The sequence below is a fragment of the Haemaphysalis longicornis genome, unplaced genomic scaffold (genome assembly GCF_048455015.1).
Source record: "Haemaphysalis longicornis isolate Haplotype H1 unplaced genomic scaffold, Haemaphysalis longicornis Haplotype H1 scaffold_6, whole genome shotgun sequence".
Classification (NCBI taxonomy): domain Eukaryota; kingdom Metazoa; phylum Arthropoda; class Arachnida; order Ixodida; family Ixodidae; genus Haemaphysalis; species Haemaphysalis longicornis.
In genome coordinates this window covers 42,008,494-42,029,522 of record NW_027526407.1, presented here as the reverse complement: position 1 = coordinate 42,029,522, position 21,029 = coordinate 42,008,494, and the positions used below count along the sequence as shown (strand labels likewise).

The window sequence follows — 21,029 nt, the reverse complement described above, 5'->3', positions numbered from 1 at the left end:
CATTGTTGACACGACACAGCCCGACCCAGACGATCGACTCTGGAAGGTGAGACCCCTTCTTGACAAATTTCAAGAAAGGTGTCAGGCGTTGGAAGTGGAAGAGAGAGTGTGCATTGATGAACAGATTGTGCCTTTCAAAGGCCACCTGGACATAAACCAGTATGTCAAAGGAAAACCCCACCCCTGGGGTGTAAAAATCTTCATGCTTTGTGGGGAATCTGGCCTCATATATTCCTCGCTCCCCTATCAAAGCTCTACGACAAAGCTGAAAGAAACACTGAAGCAACAGTACGGTGTTACAGGTGCTATAGTGTTACAGCTGGCCGACCGAATTCCCTGGGACAAAGGACATAAGCTGTACTTCGACAATTATTTTACTTCGTTGCCCTTGTTGCGTGCGCTGCTGGAAAAAAAATATTTGCCGCATTAACTGTTCGCACCAATCGTTGTGAAAAATGCCCGTTGGAGTCAGAGAAAGCACTCAAGAAAAAAGGCCGCGGTTCATCAGATTTCATGATGAGCACAGATGGAAAACTACCTGTCACGCGCTGGTATGACAACAGGGCGGTAACCATGGCATCCAACTTCGTGGCCATTGAAGACGAGGACACCGTCAAGCGCTGGAGCAAGGCAGACAGGTGCTATCTAGACGTGAAGCGCCCAGCTGTTGTTAGAATGTACAACAGAAGCATGGGCGGAGTGGATAAAACTGACTTTCTCGTAGCTCTCTACCGCACAAAGATCCGCTCTCGAAAATGGACCTTGAGAATGATCTTTCATGTCATCAATGCCTCAGTTGTAAATTTATGGCTGGAGTATAGACGTGATGCAACTGTACGAGGGATAATACCCGCCAGACAACTGGATTTGCTGGACTTCACCCTCCAGATCATTGATGCGCTTGCACGAGCGGAGAGCGGCCCGAAGGTGCAAAAGCGAGGAAGACCTTCGCACTCTCCTCTGCAGCCTTCCAAGAAAGCCAGATATTCTGAAAACAGGCCTGTACAAGACGTCAGATTTGACCAGTTCGGGCACTGGCCGCTTCGCACCGACAGCAGGGAGCAGCGTTGCAAACTCAAGGGATGCAAAGGGCAGACCCGCATAATTTGCGAAACGTGCCACGTCCACCTGTGTCTAGCAAAGGCCCGAAACTGCTTCAGACTTCCACATGCTCAAATAAAGCAGCTTGCCTCTGTGGCTAAATAAACTTGCTTTTCATTGCATTCCGCACCCACTGAGCCCTGATGTGCTGTTTTGACGACATGATTGTAAATCGACAACTAATGACGCGAATCATTTACTTTTTGCTTAGATGTGTTTCTAGGTTCATATTGTTGAAAAATATGCACCAAAAAAAAATCTGCAGATACAACAAAAATTCCAGGGCTGAAAGGGTTAATCTGGTTCAACATGGAATCAACTTAGTAAACGGAACAACTACGCAAAAATGTTCCACTTGTACGTGAAGCAGCGTTTCAAGTAAACATGTCAACATACGTTCCCAATACATACGTGGAACACAAATCCCGATGTAAGAGAGAGAGAGAGAGAGAAACAACTTTCGCTGAGCCCCATTTCAGGTGACGCTCGCAGGCGTCAGACGGGGTGGAACCCTAGTCACGAGTCCCATATGAGTCCAATAGCTCCTGGCTCCTGGACGCGAGCTCTTGCTGCGTCGACAGGTCGGGGCTGGACATCAAGATCTCCCATCGCTCGGGTAGGGGGGGGAGGGGAAGGGGGAGGGAAGGTAGAGGATTCTTGAGCTCAGTACACTCCGCCAGTATGTGCGGCAGGGTGCCTTCCGTCTTTTTGCAGAACGGGCAGATGGGGTCGTGTTTTGCCGGGAACATCTTGTTCAATAAAGCTGGGTGCGCCAGTGACCCCGCTTGTGCGCGGCGCACTATTGTTTGTTGCTTGCGGTCGAGTTGCTGGTGCGGCACGGCCACGGGAAGCCTGCACCTGGCGCTCCTGTACAGCGTGGTAATCTCGCGGTAGCCCGTGACTGGGTGCGGTAGCTCCGACTCGTCCTCGGCCCGGTCTGCTAGTTCGCGGGCGTAGTGGTCGGCGAGGGCGTTGCCTTCCACTGTCGAGTGTGCCGGAACCCACACGAGCTCTACGTCTCGTCCCGGTGGGCTGCGCTTTGCGAGAATTGCTATGGCCGCGTGGGAGACGATCCCCTTGCGGTAGTTGCCGTAAGCCGTCTTGGAATCAGTGACGATCGTATGCACGATATAAAATGGGAACCGCGTTTCAAGAAAACGTGGAACAGGGTTCCAGATACTTTAATCGCATATGACAAAGGGTTGGAATGAAAGGAGGAACGAGCGCATAAGAAAAAATGGACTCCAAGAAATGTACTGTAAAGGGCGGTTCTTCCTACGCCTGACAATGCTGGGGCTACAGCCGTAAATACAACCGGTTATAACTCCACGGCCATGCCCGAAAGAACGTTCCCGGGTGCAAGCGTACCGCGCGACCATCATCCATTCCCTAAATACGCAAGGTAAACGAACGGTTTGGCGACAGCAATGTCATCCACTATTGGGCTGTTGATACCTTCATCACGCACCCCCTTCAGAGCCACGCTCAGCAACAGGACACCGCCTACGGCTACAGAACATGTCGCGTTCAAAACATGAGCGAACCCCCGACTCAACACCATCACTCGTCAAGCGTGCGAAACCACGCCTGGTCTCCCCACTGCCAGTGCTACCCCAAAACTCCTCGCCCTGCGAGTTTACATGTGAGAAGAGCTGCAAGAAGCTCTCCTCACTACTCAGTTGTGCCTCAGAATCCTCATTCTAGGACCCCTTGAGACCTCCCGGTTTCAAGGCCAAAGCTGGTAAACTAGCTGCAGCCTCCCACCCCCACACTGGCGCCTCTCATGGGAGGAAGCTACTACTTTGCAGTGACTTCAAATGAACCCCTCCACGTCGCCACTCTGCCCACACTGCGATGTGCGAGAAACACTCCAGCACCTGCTCTTGAATGGGCTCGATTTAGTGCGCAAAAAGTACCCCTCTCGGTGTCTTTCGGACTGCCGCTTTCCGTGGACATTCAACTAAAGGACGTTTTAGGATCGTGGGCGTCCCAAACGTGTTTTACGGGCTCCAAAATATCTGATAGAGTACCTGCGACACGCAGGCCTAGACCAATCTCTGTAAATAACTCAACATCTGTGCGCGCATCAAGTTCTTCAACAGCATCGCCATCATCTTCATCACGTCCTCAACTGGCGTAGCAAGTTAGGCATTTTAGCCCGGCTAACATCGCCAGGCTTCATTAAAGATCGTCTCTCTCTCTCTCTCTCTCTCTCTCTCTCTCTCTCTCTCTCTCTCTCTCTCTCTCTCTCTCTCTCTCTCTCTCCACATCCCAACCACATCCTCCTCATCTTCACCACCCAATAATCTTGCATTTGTACTTACTGTACTTAGCCTGGATCGACAGCACGGGCGTGTCAACGCATCCATGATTTGCCCCCACTCCCCAACAAATTCTTCGAGCAGTGGAGGGCTTCCCTGCACATGGTACCATCCAGCTGAACCTGGCTACCCGTGCGAGGAGAGCCAGTCGAAACCAAGGAATCCCCGACTAAGGAAGCCTCTCACGGAGCGACACACATAGTATAAGCCTTTGCTCGATAAGCGATTAATTCTCCCTCTGGTAGCTATGCAGCCGGCCTTCGCTATATACCTGCCCTTTAGAGCGCCATCTTCACAGACTCCTGGGCGCCCCATTATTGTCCAGCTTTTTTCCTGAAATATTTGTATCTGCAAAAAGAAGCTCTTCATCTCCCTGTACACGCACGCCACCACATTGCACTGCAGTGGTTCCAGAACATTCTGGTTTAACTGGTATCGTCAAGGCGAACGTTGCAGCATTGTACACCACTCACAAGGAAAGATGCTTCTGCCTTGCACCCAGCGTAGCAGGAAACGTGCAGCCATCAACCTAGGCCATCGCATCACGACTTTGACGCCCCTTTATTCTGTCGACCCACATTGCAACATCAAGATACCACCTGGGCTGTCCAGGCATGATCGGCTGAATTTCACCTACACGCAACAGTTCCGCTTCGAGATAGACCAGAGCATTTCCTCATTCGGCACATTTCGCAATGCACGCTAACACCTGCGGACACCTCTTCTGGTTTTCCTCACAGCGTCTTTACGTCGCCAGATTCCTGCGGGACTGCGATTCAGAGACGGCCATCAACCTAATGGTTCATGGCCATGTCCCAAATGCGCCTCACGCGTGACAAAAACGCTGGTGACGTACCGGTGAAACACAGATATTGACCAGACCCTGTAAACAACTGAAAGCATGCGTGGACATCATTATCATCATCATCATGGAAGAATACCAATAGGTTTTAGTATGACCCCAATAAGGTCTCTCTCTCTCTCTCTCTCTCTCTCTCTCTCTCTCTCTCTCTCTCTCTCTCTCTCTCTGCCTCTCCCTGTTTTATCTACGTGTCCACCCGTCGATACAGGCCTCAGTGCTATACCGAATCGCACTCACAGCCAACGTAATTTACTTAATTTTTGCCTTAATTCACATCCCCAGGTAGTCAAAATTAATCCGGAGCCCTCCACTACGGCATGCCTCATAGCCCAGGTGTAGTTTCGGAGCGTTGAACCTCACAATCACTTAAATAACTTAATCCACATTAATTCATCATAATCTATCCTAATCCAGCCAAATATCTGCTTTCATCCGCATTAATCCTTACCTAAACCTGTTCTAATCAACCTTAATTCACCCTAAGTCCCTTTTATCAATATTAATTCACTGTATTGCCACCTCACTAATCCTTACTAGCAATCACTAATCAATCATTCATCCGTCTTACTTCACCTTAATCCTCCTGAATCCCACATTAACCCACCTTAATAATCATTAAGTACCCAGATAATCACTAATCATCTCTCATACGAGGATGGCATGCTCTTGCCTTTTTGGATCAGGTGATAATTTTTGTTCCAGACGTTGTACCATTGCTGTCGACGCCGGGGTCATTCAAGGTCACCTTCCGTGGAGACAAATCTGCATGCGTATGCCTATCAAGAGAAGTGCCCGACTGACTGACTGACTGACTGACTCACTCACTCACCAACGCCCAGGCAAAAGTGCTGGACCTGGATACTTTAAATTTCGGGAATACATTTGTGTCATTGCGTAGGAGCTCACTAAGACGGGGTTTTTCGAAATTGCACCCCTAACCGACGAAAGGGGTAAATTGTGTTTTCGTAAATTCCTGATTACCTCGCTAACCCGTTCACATATCGAAGTGTTTTGCCGATATCTGTAGCCCTTAAGAATATCTAAAAAGTAGCTTTAGGGTGTCGCCTAGCGTCACTAAACAGAGGCTTTTAGAGTATCGGCACTCTTTTTTCTCATTGTTATCTGCCGCCGGGATTTTCATTGGTCGGTCGGCACCACGTGATATTTGTTTACATATGGGTGCAACCATTATGTTTTTGGCGCCTCTCCTCTCCCTCTCTCTGCTGCCCGGACGCTACAGCAACCGGCCACACTCTGCCCGTCACAACCAGCGGCGGTTTCGTTGGGAGAGATGGCAACACTGCAAGCCAGAAACAAAATGGCTCCCAGATGCTTCCGGGTGCACGAAGTGGCGGTACTGTTAAGCGTAGCTTATTTAGTGACGCTAGTTTCGCCCTAACCCGCACCATTGGGGTGATTCTGCATTTCGGAACAAAATGGGTGTTCATAAAGATTCTCCACTAAGTGTGGAGTGATTTATCCTATCGTTTTTTACTAGCGAGTGTTACTCATACAAATGCACAAAAGCAATGCTAAGGATGTCGCCCTGCGACGCAGTTAAAAGTGCGGAACAACAGATTTCTAAAATATGCCGCCATGAAAGGGCGAAAATGCTTAACATTTGATGTGAACTCCAAGCCAAACTGCTGGTTTCAGAAACTTCAGATTTCAGAAGCACATTCCTATGATTTGGAGCTCACTACTGTTGTATTTTTCGAAAATTACACACCTGAGAGAGTGAGAAGTGCTTAAAGATTGTTCCACAAATTTTCGTTTTAATCGCAAGCCCGTTAAGATGTCCAACCAGTTTTTCTTTATATAGGCAGCGAACAGATATATTTAAACGCAGTTTTGTGAGATTTTTCTAAAAGAGCCATGTAATAGGGAGAATCAGGATTTTGTGTAAATTACAGCTTGCAAGGGTTAAGGCTTGGGCGAGTTGGTGCATGATTACAAATACGTGAACAATGCAATACAGACAAAACACAAGAAGACGAAGAAGGTGGTTGTCACTTTCTTCTTGTTGTGTTTTGTCTGTGTTGCGCTGTTCCCCTATTCGTAATTGGGTAAATTACCTGTTTTTTACGGATTTCTCAATAATGATTCAGCCAGTTGATATATCCAATTCTTTTTCCCTCCTACATGCTGCCCATAAAATTATCCAAAAACCATTTCAGACTTTTGTACCAAAAAGCGTATAAACAGGCAAGCGGGATTTTCTTAGAAATTTCACTCCTCTCGAAGTGGAACCCGGTTCAATTTTCCCGCGTAGCACTGCGGTCGCCATCTGTTGGGAATTTCTGCAACCACATGCATTCCGTAGGAGTCTCTGATTATTATAAAACTGTGATTGATAAGTATTCCTTACAACAATTACATAATACTTCCCATGAGTGAATAGTGCTTTGGGCACTGTTGTGCCAGAGCGCCTGGCCCAAAGGCGTTGCACGAGGCGACGCGCCGACAGCGAGGCTGAGTCACGCCTCTCCCTTTGTCGCTGCGGCGCGGCCGAATCCTGCATCTCGAAACGCTGCGGCGCGGCCGACTCCTGCATCTCGAAACGCTGCGGCGCGGCCGAATCCCTCAGCGGAGAACGACCAAAACAAGGGCATGTCGCTACGCCCGGAGGCGAGGTCACGGAGACGGCGGCGGCATCGCTCTCCCTTTCCCCATTGGCGGCGCAGCTGACTCACGGCTTCGCTACCATTCGTCGGAATTCAAACTTCAGGCAGCGAGAGCCCTGATTGGAGCTTTTCGAACTTCTTGGGGCCACAACGAACTTCCCGGGCTATAAAAGAAGTCCGGAGGCTCTCATCGTCGGCATTCCTCGGCGGCTTCTCTCCGGCACCAGTCTCTTCGGAAGCACCGAGTGAAAGGGTGCTGTCGCCTTTGTGCGAATGATGTAACTTTTGCTTCAACTCTTCGTCGGCTCGAGGACTTCGTCGCTCTGCTCTGCGCCGCGTCGATAGCGGACGGAGCAAGGCAACGTCGCAACAGCGGAGACAGCGTCGGGATGGCTGATTCCCAACCTCGGTGACGAGCAGGAAGGCGAGTCACAACCTTGGCGACCGCCCTGGGATAGTCATTCCCAACAGTGGTGCCAACGCTGGGATGCTCGTTCCCAACAGTGGTGGCAGCGGTGGGATCGACCGGCAACGGCTACTACCTGGTGTGGTAAGCGCTCGACGTTTTCTCTCAGTTCACCAGACTTCTCTAGCACAGGTTATGGTAGTTTAGAGAAGGGCTGGGTGAAGCACTGTGTATAGCTTTGATTGTTTCAAGCCTAGAGCAAGTGTTTTGAAACCAAAGCTAGTGCCGAGAGGTAAACAAAAGAGCGTAGAGAATTACTTGCGCGTGTCTTACTAGTAGCTCGATAGTACAGAACGGCAAGGGAATTCTAAAGCGGCAAGAGGCCAGTGCAAACGATGGAGGACCTTAAAGTGAAGGAACTCATCGAAATTTGCGAGGAGCTGGGCCTTGACTTAGGCCGTGCGAAACGGAAGCATGCGATCCTTGAGATCATGCGGAAGGAGAACGTAACGGCTGAGGAAGTCAATGAGGCCAGGGCTGATATCAAAGAGCGCCGTGAGCGCGAGGAGGCCGAAGAGAAAGAGCGCCGCGAGCACGAGGAGGCCGAAGAAAAAGAGCGCCGCGAGCGCGAGGAAGCGGAATGGCAGAAACGGAGAGAGGAAGCGGAAAGGCAGGAACGGAGGGAGGAAGCTGAAAGGCAGGAACGGGAAGCCAAAAGGCAGCTCGAGCTGATGAGGCTAGAGTCGGAGCTCCGTCAGGGTTCGCCGGTGCCTAGCGTGACTTGTCTAACGGTTCACGCGAGCGGTCCGAGAAGTCGGGACCAACGGCCGCCGTTCGATGTTGAGAGGTCAGAGCCGGAAGACGGAGCGTCGCATGGCAAACGCGAAGCGTCCGCAATCGTATTCTTGGACAGAGAAGCGAGCCAGGAAAGCGAGAACGGCGCGGAGGTAGACAGGCCGCTTCGAAATAAAGATTTCGAAACGCGAGCACAGTCCGCGAGCAGCGGCCAGTGCATGGCACTTACGAGTTCGCAAGCGGGGAAGCTCTCGGAGAGTGTTGACTCTTCCCCAGCGAGCGAGAAGCGAAAGGACGCCGAGAAGCTTAGCTCGAACCACGAGCCGACCGAAAACTGTCGCGGTAGGCTAGTTAAACCACCAGCGGCTGAGGCGGGTTGCGTGAAACCCTTCGGTGGAGAAACAGAGCCGGGCGACACGGAGAGTACTACGTTGTCACCGTTTTCCGATCAGCCGTTACGCGAAGACGAGCTCAAGGTCGAAGCGCTGTCGACAGGGCCGACAGAGAAATCCGGTGAGCTCGTAGCGAATGAAGTTGACAGAGACTGTACCGCCGTCTCGGAGAGCAATGGCCTACCCAAAGTAGATAACGCACTTTCTGAGACGTCCGATAGAGGGCCGTGCGGGTCCGCTGATCGTGTTCAGGTGTCGGTCTCGGGTTCAACGATCTCGGCAGAACGCTCAGAATCAGAGCAGACCTCAGAGACGGCTTCCAACAGGATCGCGCAAAGTGCGCGAGATAGCGAGGTTTCGCGGGAAACCTTGGACAGCGAGGCGAGCCATACGAAGCCGCTAGAGCCCCCGGAAACAGAAAGCGTTCCTTCGGGTGCGAGCTCTAACTCTGGCGATGTTGTGGCTAAGCCTGCGAGCGGGACACGAGAGACGAGCGAGCAACGAAGGCCGAGCGGTGAGCGGACCGAAAGCTGTGGCAGAAGCCTAGTGGAGCCGCCGACGGCCGAAGCGGGTTGCGTCATCCCCATCGGCAGGGACACCCAGGTGGCCGAGAGTTGCGAGGCGAACTCGATGTTGTCACCAGTTCGCGATGACTTGCTTGAAAGCAAGGTGGGGCACTTTCACCCGCATTCCAACCCAGTGGAGCAAAGGTCCCCATGGCGAAAGCGAACGATCAGAGCTTTCTGCTATGAGCGGAAACGCGATTGGGAGGCATGCGTGCCTGCCGCTGTGTTGGCCTTGAAGTCGGCTCCGCGCGAGATTACGGGCGTCAGCTTTGTGAGGCTTGTATATGACCGGGGAAAGAGAACGCGTTTCGAATGACGAAACTAGCATGTGGGGAAGAGCTAGTTGTAACGCTGCGTTCTTCGTTTCCCCATTCGGAACAGTCTGTTCCGTCATGTTGAGCTTCGGTCTCAAAAGCGCGCCATATTGCTTCTCGAAACTAACGCATCGGGTGTTTCGTGGCCTGTCGTAGTACGCGCTCCATTACCTCGGCGATGTCGCCAGCTTTTCTAGCACATGGTAGGAGCACGTAGAGAACTCACGAGTCGTGCTGAGCAGACGCAAAGAAGCAGGACTATCAGTCAAACAGTCAGTGTCACATATATTGCGCCGAAGTGACGTAACTAAGGCAGGTGGTGGTGGTAGCGCGGCCGACGAAGACCCGCAGTCGTCAAAGTAGCCGCAGTCGTGAACTATCGCCGACCAACGACTAAGTCAGAGATAAGGACTTTTCGGGTTTGACTAGATATGGCTAGACGTATGTGAAAGATTACTCCACACTGGCTAGTCCGTTAGTGACGCTCTCAGAAAGACTGAGCCAGTAAAGGTGGCATGGGACACCAAAAAGAAGGACGCGTTTTAAGCGCTGAAACGAGCCTTGAGCGAGGAGCCAGTTCTAACGGTCCCCGACTTCTCGAAAGGGTCGTTATTCAGTGCGATCGAGCGATCGTGGCATGGAAGCTGTACTATGCCAAGAGGCTAACGGCCGGGAACGACTAGTTTGTACTTAAGTCACAAGTTAACTTGCCGGGAAGAGGCTTACAGTAATTCCGGAAAGGAATGTGGCTGCATCGTGTGGGCAGTGCAGAAGTTTGCATGCTATGTAGCCGGAACCGCTAACTCAGACGCACTAAGCCGTGCGTTCTAAGTAAGGCTGCGTTCGTCCTCCCCGTGTCTTTCGTTTCGTTTCGTTTCCTCGTGAGTAGATTTTAGCGTAGCAGGTAGATGGGAGCAAAATTATTGCCCTCATTTGCTGCCTCAGTTGATTATTTCCGCACCGCGTGATTTCAAGTAATCAACCTTAGTTATCATTTAATGTCGCGTGTTACATTTGACACTTAGTGTGAGTTCTTCTTTTAAGAGTTTTACGTCCCGCATGAGCCTCTTGGTGTAGAGGGTCCAAATTTGGGATAGACACTTAGCTAGGAGAGTTTGTCGCGCTTTGGAGTCTGGTGTTCTGACGGAGGATAGAGGGTGCTTGCTTGCGCTGGGTGTTGCCTGTTGTCGGTCGGTTCTTTGCAAGCTCCAGAACGATGAGCAACCGGTGCTGAGGACAGACCGGAAGAGCCGGACGAAGCTGGTCGAGACACCTGGGCAGCACGGCGAGGTACCTGTGATCCGGACCTGGCAGGCGGTACCTGTTCAAGGAGAGGGACCTGGTGGAGTCGCCCTTTTCCTGGGGCACTGGAGGTGTACCTGGATGAGCCTGGCGAACGAGCGCGCCCAGCATCCGAGCCACGTGGAGGCAGCTCGTCTTCACGGCGCATTGTCTGGCGGCGGGGGTGCTGTTGTGCCAGAGCGCCTGGCCCAAAGGCGTTGCACGAGGCGACGCGCCGACAGCGAGGCTGAGTCACGCCTCTCCCTTTGTCGCTGCGGCGCGGCCGAATCCTGCATCTCGAAACGCTGCGGCGCGGCCGACTCCTGCATCTCGAAACGCTGCGGCGCGGCCGAATCCCTCAGCGGAGAACGACCAAAACAAGGGCATGTCGCTACGCCCGGAGGCGAGGTCACGGAGACGGCGGCGGCATCGCTCTCCCTTTCCCCATTGGCGGCGCAGCTGACTCACGGCTTCGCTACCATTCGTCGGAATTCAAACTTCAGGCAGCGAGAGCCCTGATTGGAGCTTTTCGAACTTCTTGGGGCCACAACGAACTTCCCGGGCTATAAAAGAAGTCCGGAGGCTCTCATCGTCGGCATTCCTCGGCGGCTTCTCTCCGGCACCAGTCTCTTCGGAAGCACCGAGTGAAAGGGTGCTGTCGCCTTTGTGCGAATGATGTAACTTTTGCTTCAACTCTTCGTCGGCTCGAGGACTTCGTCGCTCTGCTCTGCGCCGCGTCGATAGCGGACGGAGCAAGGCAACGTCGCAACAGCGGAGACAGCGTCGGGATGGCTGATTCCCAACCTCGGTGACGAGCAGGAAGGCGAGTCACAACCTTGGCGACCGCCCTGGGATAGTCATTCCCAACAGTGGTGCCAACGCTGGGATGCTCGTTCCCAACAGCACACCACCGTGGTGAAATTTTTATCGGGATAGGTCGAATAAGGCACTAGTTCCAGCCGTTTTCTATAACAGCACGCCTCCGGGAGGAGCCCACGCATTAAAAGCAGGCAGGAGGTCCTAATTGTGTACAACATGGTGAACTACCTAATGATGACAAGTAAAAGATAACTTGAAAAGTGTTCCACCCATTTGCGTAATTACTATAATGCCTGCCCCGGCACAACCGAGGGCTACCGCTAGTAAATTAACAAAGCCCAAGATACCCCCTGGTTATCACCAGGAGCTAAATTCTCCCTTTCTCTCCCTCCCTTTCCTTAGTTCTCCCTTTCCTTAGCCCAATTCCACGGAAGGGATCAGCCCGGCCATGCGAGCCTCAATTTGCTTCGTAGTGCGTTGCTTATAAGAAGGAAGTAAACGGGATTGTAAGTGTAGCTTACGTGGGTTTTTAGAAAGTGCATCCCTCTTGAAAGACGAAAACATTGCAAAGCATATCCAAGGTAGGAATTGTCGGATAAAAGCGTAAGCCGATCCGCAATACACCCAGCCCCTTTGAAGGCATCTTCACGTCTAAACCCAAATACATTTCCCTGCAGACATTTTATAGGGCAACATAAGCAATGAAGTCTGTAGCCCCAGAGCCTTAAGTAAGACTCTCCATAAGACCATTTTTGAGGTGCAATGCACCGATTCTAATATCAAAGTACGAAGGCGGTAGTGCCATTTATTAACGCCATTCTCGTGTGCGGAGAAAGTCTAACAAATGAAGCATAACAGACAGACAGATGGGTTCCTCGTTGATTCCACGCGCAAATGCTTACGCGTTAAAAACGACCTCCCTGTTTCTCACATGAACGGAGCAGTGACTGCTGGCGCACTTCCCGAAATGTATACCTAATCGTTCAAAGCACGAAGAAAACTTCACAGACATTCACCACGGGCGATCAGGCGCACACCGACAGCTGTTGACCTACGATTATGATGGTTCTTAAAGGGCAATATTTCATGCGGTGCGTCTTAAAGTTACCGCTTTAAAAATAAGTAATACAAACCCAGGCATTGATGTATGCCATGTACGGATACATAGATACGGTAATAGGAAGGGTGACAATGGCCCTCCAGATAAAATTGTGAGTTTTTGAGTTGCCTTTTTTCTGTTCATCCCTGGTGTGAATGCGTGTTGTGTGTGCGTGGGCATGAGTCTGGAACAGCACCAGCACGTATATCGGGCATTCTTTTCTTTTTTATCTGCATCCAAAATTTGACCCCATAATACATTGTCCTCCTGCCTTATAGGCCTTAAATGAGTACTGAAATGGAAATACCTCTCAATATTTTCTCTTTCTTCAAATAACCAGCCATTTATAATTCGCCCGAACCCTGTTCGGCAACAAAGCATGTTTTTTTTAATATCTATACATAACGACGAACTTTCAAATTTCCCGCCATTTGTACAAAAATGGCGTCATTTCTGGAACGTGGAAAATCTACAATTTCATCGTCAAATGATTTGCAGCAACAAACTGCTGCAACCCAACAGAGACTCGACGACCTCCTAAGCTATTTTGTAAACTCGCAATTGTGTTTTACTTAATAAAATGCGAGGAACACCATTAACGGGTATCGCTGACGTCACAGGTTCTCCACCCGGAAGACGATGGGCGGTACCACCGATCATTTAATTTGCTCGTTATCTCGCTTAATTAATGGAATTGCCAATAATAAATAGAAATGCCTACCATAATAGCAATTAAAAAACTTCAGTAGCACGCCAACAAAATTCAAAGCGAAATCCGCCTTTTTTTTTACTAGCACAATGGGTATTATAATGGATGGCTAAGAAGCAGAGAGGCCTGGGTCACCTCTCCCTAACTTCCAACCTGAGAGAGCGTTGTGTTTTTCAAATGTGAGCAAAGCAGCGCATGCGCAGTGATCCCGGAAGTGGGGGCCGCCGAGAAAAAGTACCCCCTGTGATATCTTTGATGAACTATTGAAACCTGCCACTGTAAAATCCTCCACCAAACCGTAAACAGAAACGAACTAGTAGATGCAAAATGATGATATACACTGTATTTGTGCAAACAACCCATCAAAGTAATATTCCTTTTCCTGTATGATCCACTTGGTTTCAGCATTATCGCATTTCACGAACAGTCATTTCCTATTACCTACGTATACAGTTAATTACCAGGCATGTTGTTCTTGTTGTTGGTACCAAATTGATGCCAAAGCCGTCAAAACACATTTTGTTTTGAGTTTCGTTAAAGAGGGGAACGCTCTTTATTGTATTGTATTCCATGTCCCACTTCGAGACAATTCTCCGGTAAAGCAGAAAGTTCATTCTTCAACGACGAGAACGTAGTATGTTCCGGTGAAGTATATAGCATTTCCTTTTTTCAATACAAACGACAAAAAGAGCTAGAAAAATTCATATGAATTTCTACAAATGCGTAAGCCGTCTTCGCCACCTCTCCGTTTCACAAACCTCACATTTCCTGTGCGTATTGAACAGGTTAACCCGGACAGTCTTTTTCTTTGGTCATTTCAGTTTATCTCGTGAGGGCGCTGCAGTAGACAGATTTTTGTTGTTTCATGAGCGCATTTTCATTTTTCTTAATTTCCACATTCTTTTTTGTTTTGAGGTAATTGCGTGAGAGGGCTGAATTAAATACAACTGCGTGATTTCGTCGGTTCATTTTCAGATTTTTATTTTTAGTATGTTTTTGTTTTCGCTCACAGCAACATTCGGCTAAAAATAACTCAACTGGCAAACTTGTTGTTTCGTTTCGTCATATTCGTTGTTTGGTATCACTCACAATGATGTCCATTTAGACTATTATAACGACTGAGGGTTCTAACTTCCCCAGTTACGCATGTTCGTGCGGTTACAAGCCCTTACTCTGTTCGCGTTGAGGTCCTCGGTAAAAGATGTTTACTCTTTAAAAAGCTGTTAAGTATATTTATTAGTGGCTGCAGCCAAAACGATTAGAAAATGTAGGCAATCTACAACGAAATTTCGGTTAACGATTAACAAAAAAAGAACCCCAGAAGAAAGTTAGCGTAATGTTAATTAACACTAAAGTGTTGAAAGCCGCTACACAAAAATCGGGCGGATAAAGAAGAGGACAATGCCCTACCTTGGGCGCTGTTAAGGAGGTCCCACGGAGGTTTTCAATCAATAGTGTCTGGTACACAGAAAACAATGTTTCAAGCGGTAGAAAATAAAAAGAAATCGGAAAGGCGACGCCTGTCTGTCTAAGCGACGGCAAAGCATTATCACGTAGAAATGACTCTTTCTTCAAAAAAAGGCACTAATTAGAAGCTCAACTTGGCGTAAATAGGCTTCCGACTACTTGTATAAGCCAAGAAAGCCCATATGCACCGCCATTAAATTTTAAAAAGTAAAACAAGTCGCTTCTTTCCCGTTACGTGTCGACGGCTGCAGCGGTCTCCACGTATTCATGAGGAGAATATTTCTAAGCCAAGGAAATACCGAGTGCACTAACATGTGGGGCGACTAAATATGCCCACGTTGAGCAGCCGGGACAGATTTATATGCTATATTCCTGCACCAATTTCGATTTCCTCAACCAACACCTGTCCACATCATCACCGTCGTTCTGCCTCCTGTTTTTGTGCATTTCGGAGATATTACAGAAAAAATAAAAGCGTAGCTCCATTGTCTCATTTTTATTTCGTCTACCATCGGTCCCTACGGTCAGCATCGCCGGCTTGAGTAACAAAAAACGCTTGAAAAAGAATCTGCCTGCTGCGAAGAAATGGTATGGATGCCGCAAGCTCACCAGTATGTCGGTTTAAAAAGTCGTCGCGTGCTCGGTTTTCCTTTCCGGAGACAACGGTAGGCATTTGAACCATCCACACCAAAGAGGAAGCCACACCAAGGCAGGAGGCGGAGCCGTCGGCAGTCAGTGAAAAAAACAAAAGAGTTCGGCGATATCGGCGAACTCCAAATCGCTTGCGCGCTGATGATACGGCCACTGCGCACGTGGGCGCCGATCGCGCGCAACTGAGCGCGCCAACTTCGTGGCGGTCGCGCGCTTTTTTTCTTTTGTGCGCGTTTTAGCGCGAAAGCTGGAGCGGATGCCTCACTTTGCACGCTACTCTTTCCGCCAACGCGTGGCGCCGCCTCTGCAGCACTAGCAGACTCCGTCTGCGCAGCTTTGACGAGCTGCGTCCCGACGAAGTTTCGTGCAGTACTGGCGAACGCCAGCGCAAGAGTGGAACAGACGACCGCCGCGCGCCTCCGCGATGATATGTAGCTCCTCCAAAACGTTCTCCCACACAAAAGATTGTTTGTAGAACAGTTGAATCCGATTAACGGCGTGACAAGAAAGGACAGAACGTAACTTTTTGACTGCCAAGAAGCGTTTGGCGCACCTACGTGGCTGCGCTCTCATAAGGCACGTACAAAAGTCGTATATTTGAATACTCTTTTCATCTGTTTACCAAGCGAATGGCGCGAAAGAGTTCCGTGTAATGTGATATCGGCTCGAGTTCCCCTTTTCGTGACTTCCTTTACAAGTGGGAAATATTGACGACAAAATTTCGCGCTCCAAGGGCGCGCAGCGACACAATGACGTCGCCGGTTTCGCCTCACCTGATTGGATGAGCCTTCGGGTAGCTTTCCGCGGTGGTGTACGGAATCGTTGGGTCGTGTAGTCCAACTGCTGTGGCCGTGCAGATGTTGCACTCCGCTGTGCCGGCAACAATGGGAGAGAGGGGAACTTTGGAACACAGGTGGTGATCAGCCATGCGGGAGCCGACGTCGCGCCGTCCCGGGTTCCGACGATCTGGGCTTGCTTCGGGCAAATGACCATTTGTTATCTGTCGCCTTGCTTTCTGGCGCGCATTTTCACGGCTGCGCGGAGCGACCTTGTTAGCATTGATGTGACGGCGATGCTCTTGAGCAGCTCAGTGAGGTTGTTTGGCCGCGTTTGCGCTTGGGCGACGGATGACGAGGTTTCTTTCGACTTAGGCGGTCTTATTAAGGGCGTATGAGGTATGAAACTATGAAACTTAGTTTAAAGAAATTTTAAAAACAATCATGGATGGCGATGCCTCTTGTTAGAAGTACTGTTAAAGGAGGACCCTATTTGCCATTCTCGACGGCTCTGAACTGCTCCAAATCCGTTCCGTGTTTTATCTGTCCATACAATTTCTATGACAGGTGCAGTTTGGAGCTGCCCAGGAACTGCCCAAAACTGTTCTGAGCGGGTCAATAAAAGAAACCAAATGCCAAGGTAGTTTTACATGCGATAGTATTCAAGCTCATCTTTCTAAGAGGAGATACGTCCCTTCTCCTGAAGCAAAACATGCAAGACTGGCACCGTACGGAGTGTGCGTGTTTTGCAGACGTGGCATAAGAGTGATGAGGAAAAAAAGAGCACAGGGTTGACAGGCATCCTCACCGGTTGTACACAACATTGAGCTCTGCCAAAAGGTCCCGCCAAACAACGAAGCCCGTAGAATTCGACTTCTGGTCGTCGGCAGCACCTTCTATAATGACCGGACTCATGACAGCGCTCGTCCCGTCGTCTTTCTCTGTTCGTGTTTTGTTTCGCGCTGTAGCATCTTTTACAATGAACTACCAACTCGCCCAACAGTACACTTTGTTAAGACCGGACTCGGTTTTGCATTGCAGGGTGCATTCGCATGTCCATATTTTCTACCCCAAAATTCATGGAAATGTAACATCGTTAGAAAATTCCTATAAAAGGGAAACTGTCCAGAAGCACATCTCCTTGACAGTCTTCAATGCTTTTTGGCCCCCAGCTGACACACGATATATCGAGCAGAAGCTCATTGGGGCGGTAGAATTTCGTGGCGTACGTGCGGACGGACGTACAGACAAATTTTCTGGTCACTCCAGGCATGCATCACCACTGTGACATAAAAAGAACAATTTGACCACCGCCAACTGAGATCAGTGCTCAACTACTATGGTTCCCAATTGCGACATCCTTCACATCTGCTTCGTACTGTTTGCCTCGACAAATACGAAACGACTCCGTCAAAGCGCCAATGGCAGTGGAACAGTGGATGTCTGCAGCGCGCACGTCGAAAGCCATAGAAGCGAAAGCTCAAACAGCAAGAAAAGAAGTTTCCCGGCAGTTAAACTTGAATAACCCCGAGGACTGCCATTCGTATCGCGACCTTGTTTGAAAATGCTGTTGTACTCTTTTTATAGTTCTGTTACCATATTTTCACGACCTTGTGCCTTGGAATCGACCTTTATCACTAAATGTATATTCAACTAAACCATATAACCTAGTTTTGTTACCAACCCGGACAATGTGACGACGGAGTCGGGAATCCCCTTGAAAACACGGCACTATCACTATTCTTTCTCTCTGACTTTTTCGTAGCGCCGACAGGGCAAGCATTGTTTGGCGACTCCAATTGCATCTGCTTATGCATGGAAGCCGCAAAACACTTAACGGAATACCAAAAAAGATGGCATTCGAAGGCAAAAGACCGCGAATGAAGCCAACGCCCGGACGTTTTGAAGAAAAGCACAACTAGACGGAAAAGAACATGCGTTAACTAGTTCAAGCACTGAATAACCAAATTAAGGACAGCAGCGACAAACTAATACAAACGAAACATCATAAAAGAACTCTGAAGGCGAAAGAAGGCGGCTGTGGACGAAAAGCATCCACGCCACGTGGTACATGTTCCTTAGCAGAAGCTCTCAGAAGGAGTACAGAAATACGGGAACGAAGAAAAACCAATGTAAACATAGGTTAATGTGCTTCAAGAGCTTCTGCCTCCTCTAGCAGCCTTAAACTTGAAGAACAAGGAGGCCGTCAAATGTGGTGGTCCTGATGCGCAGCCGACCTTGCCAGAGGAGAGAACGCTTCAAACGTTTCGGCGCACTTCTAATCGAAAAAGAACCAAGGAAACACAGAAGGCCAAAAGCCAGGACGCCCCAATAGCGGCAATGAAGAAGGTGAGAAGCGGATGAATTTAAGGCGACAACCTTTGCACCTTGCCGGCGCCCTATTGTAAAAGCATCAGCCTGTCTGACGGCGTGTGGCATTTTCCATATAGCTGCCGCCTCGCCTCCGGAATTTCGTGGCAAGGACAGAAGTTAGTCTCGGCCGCATCTTTCAGCAGTACGAATGTACTCTGTCTCCGACGCCAGCTGTGCAGCTAGTAGTTATTGCGCGTTTTACTTTTTTACGCTAAGCGCATTTTCTAAGCCAAGCCACGCGTCGGAATGATAAAAAAGAAAACAACAACAGGAGAACGGGATCTAATTATAAATTTTTCTGCCTTTCTTCATGGCATAATGTGCATGGAATAGCTACTAAATAACACGTGCACACGCAAAGAGGCTGGTGGCGTGCGGGTCCGCAAGAGTACGCAACGAGAGAGGCACGAAAAACATTCTTCAGGTGGATGGATAAACGGACAAATAATAAACAGGAATGATTAAGACATAAAAGTTTCTGCTTTTCTGTATGGCATCACGTGCATTGAATATATACTCAATTTTGTGTGGACACACAATGCGTTTGGTGGCGCGCGCATCCGCAAGAGTACGCAACAAGAGAGGCGCAAAAATCAAATATTCTTCACTTGGATGGATAAACGGGAAAACCGCAGGCAGAAAAGATTTAAATACACAATTTTTTGCGTTTTTGTATCGCATCACATGCATGGAATTGGTACTCAATAACACGAGCACACAAAATGAGGTTGGTGGCGTGCGGATCTGCAAGAGTACGCAACGAGGGAGGCGCGAAAATCAAACATTCTTCAGTTGGATGGGCAAACGGACAAATAATAAACAGAAGTTATTTAGATATAAAATTTCTTGTCTTTCTGTATGGAATCACGTGTATTGAATATATACTCAATTTTGGGTACACACCCAATGAGCGCGGTGGCGTGCGGATCCACAGGAGTACGCAGCGAGAGTGGCGCGAAACTCAAAAAATTATCTCAATGCGTGGATAAGCGCGCGCGATTTCACCTGGAAGGCTAGTCTTGTATTTAAGGTTGTCACCGCTATTCCTTAACTATACAAGCAGTGTTTTGCGCATACTGATGGATCGGTGATCGTGCTGCTCGATCAATCACTACATGATGAACTTGTATAAAAGTCCTGCCTTAATTAAGAAGGGACCGACTGGAATTGAGGTTTCAGACCGCATATACGACGGAAACAACCGGACGGCGGTGCGCAGAAGGAAATTACAAAAAAAAAACCTTCTCCGTGTATGCTTAGTGCGTTTTGGTGTAGAACATCGCGGAATGACGACGGACAGAGAAGTGCACAGCTCGGGTGCTGTCATTTTGCGTTGTGTTACACTAAGAAGAACACTAACCAACTCGCCCAGCTTTCATTTTGTAGCAAAATACACCTGGTACGGCCGGTTCCAATGCCTTAACCCCGGCAACCTTGACGTGATTAACTCCGCAATCGGTTCAGACACTGTTTCCATCACTGAGTGTCCTGACAGGATCTGGCAAACAGACAGATGACATTTTTGTACGGATGCGAGGAGGTGAAAGCAGCTCGGCCATACAGATTCGCATTATACTTCTCAAGTGGAATAACTCTCAGCGCACTCGTCTTCGCACTTCACGTCTCGGCACCACGACAATTAACGCTGGAATCAATGCCCTCGGCGAAAACCATGAAAACTGACAAACTGCTCAATATTCGCGTACTGGAAGGAAGAATCCACGCAGCCACAGAAGGTTAAAATAAAAATATCTGAGATATACAACGAAGGATAATGTAAATTTGGGATATGCCATACGAACTGTACGCTTGAAGATAATCGCACGGCCTCAACGCAATTTCAGCACATTTTATAGTTTCGGAATTGATTCATATCCCTTGAACATGCAGAATGTGTGTGCGTGCTTGCGTGTGCGCGTGTGTGTCTGCGTGTGCTTGCTTTGCAAACTCAATGTATATACCATCCCCTACTACAAAGGCAAGTTTTACCAATTCTTTCACCCCACAAAAAAAAAGCTTGTTTAAATTATCCATTTCCAATAAAATGACAGTGTCCGTTGGATCTTGTGGCTCGTGCGGCGTTTAATAACGATATCGAAGCTTTGTTCATTGAAGGTGGTAGTTTTCTGCCCCACTTTTTCATCTTCTCCGCATGCTTTGCGTACATCGTAATTTCTGCTAAATGATGCCTTTCACCTCTTGTTTAACCTTGATGGGAAAACAGTCGCCGAGACCGGATGCCGTTCTGAACGTCTTGTATTTGAACCGGTTCGCCGAGTGGAGTTTCGCAAAAGTATGTTTCATACTTGATGTGTTTGAGTGGAGTGGTCTCCCTAATATCCGGAAAGAAGGCAATATCAAGGTATGGCATATAGAACAGGGGGCACCACCTCTGTCCGAGATAAAATTCCCACTTCCTCCTACTTCGCCAAGTGTAAAATTATAGAACGCATGGTTCACGATTGTGCGGTCT

General features: G+C 49.0%; 1 protein-coding gene across 4 annotated transcripts in view; it reads right to left on the bottom strand.

The window, feature by feature from the left end:
- Positions 1–21,029, bottom strand: part of LOC144142524 (G1/S-specific cyclin-D3-like) — a 429,137-nt gene that overhangs the window by 378,856 nt on the left and 29,252 nt on the right. For 2 of the 4 annotated variants that reach the window (XM_077674103.1, XM_077674106.1), the window contains exon 1: positions 15,366–15,704. The exons of 1 other annotated variant lie outside the window; for it this stretch is intronic. The gene's annotated coding sequence lies outside the window, so the exon portion shown is untranslated. Of the gene's footprint in view, positions 1–15,365; positions 15,705–16,180; positions 16,297–21,029 lie in introns of those variants that run through there. One more of the 4 variants, XM_077674104.1, reaches the window with a different exon arrangement.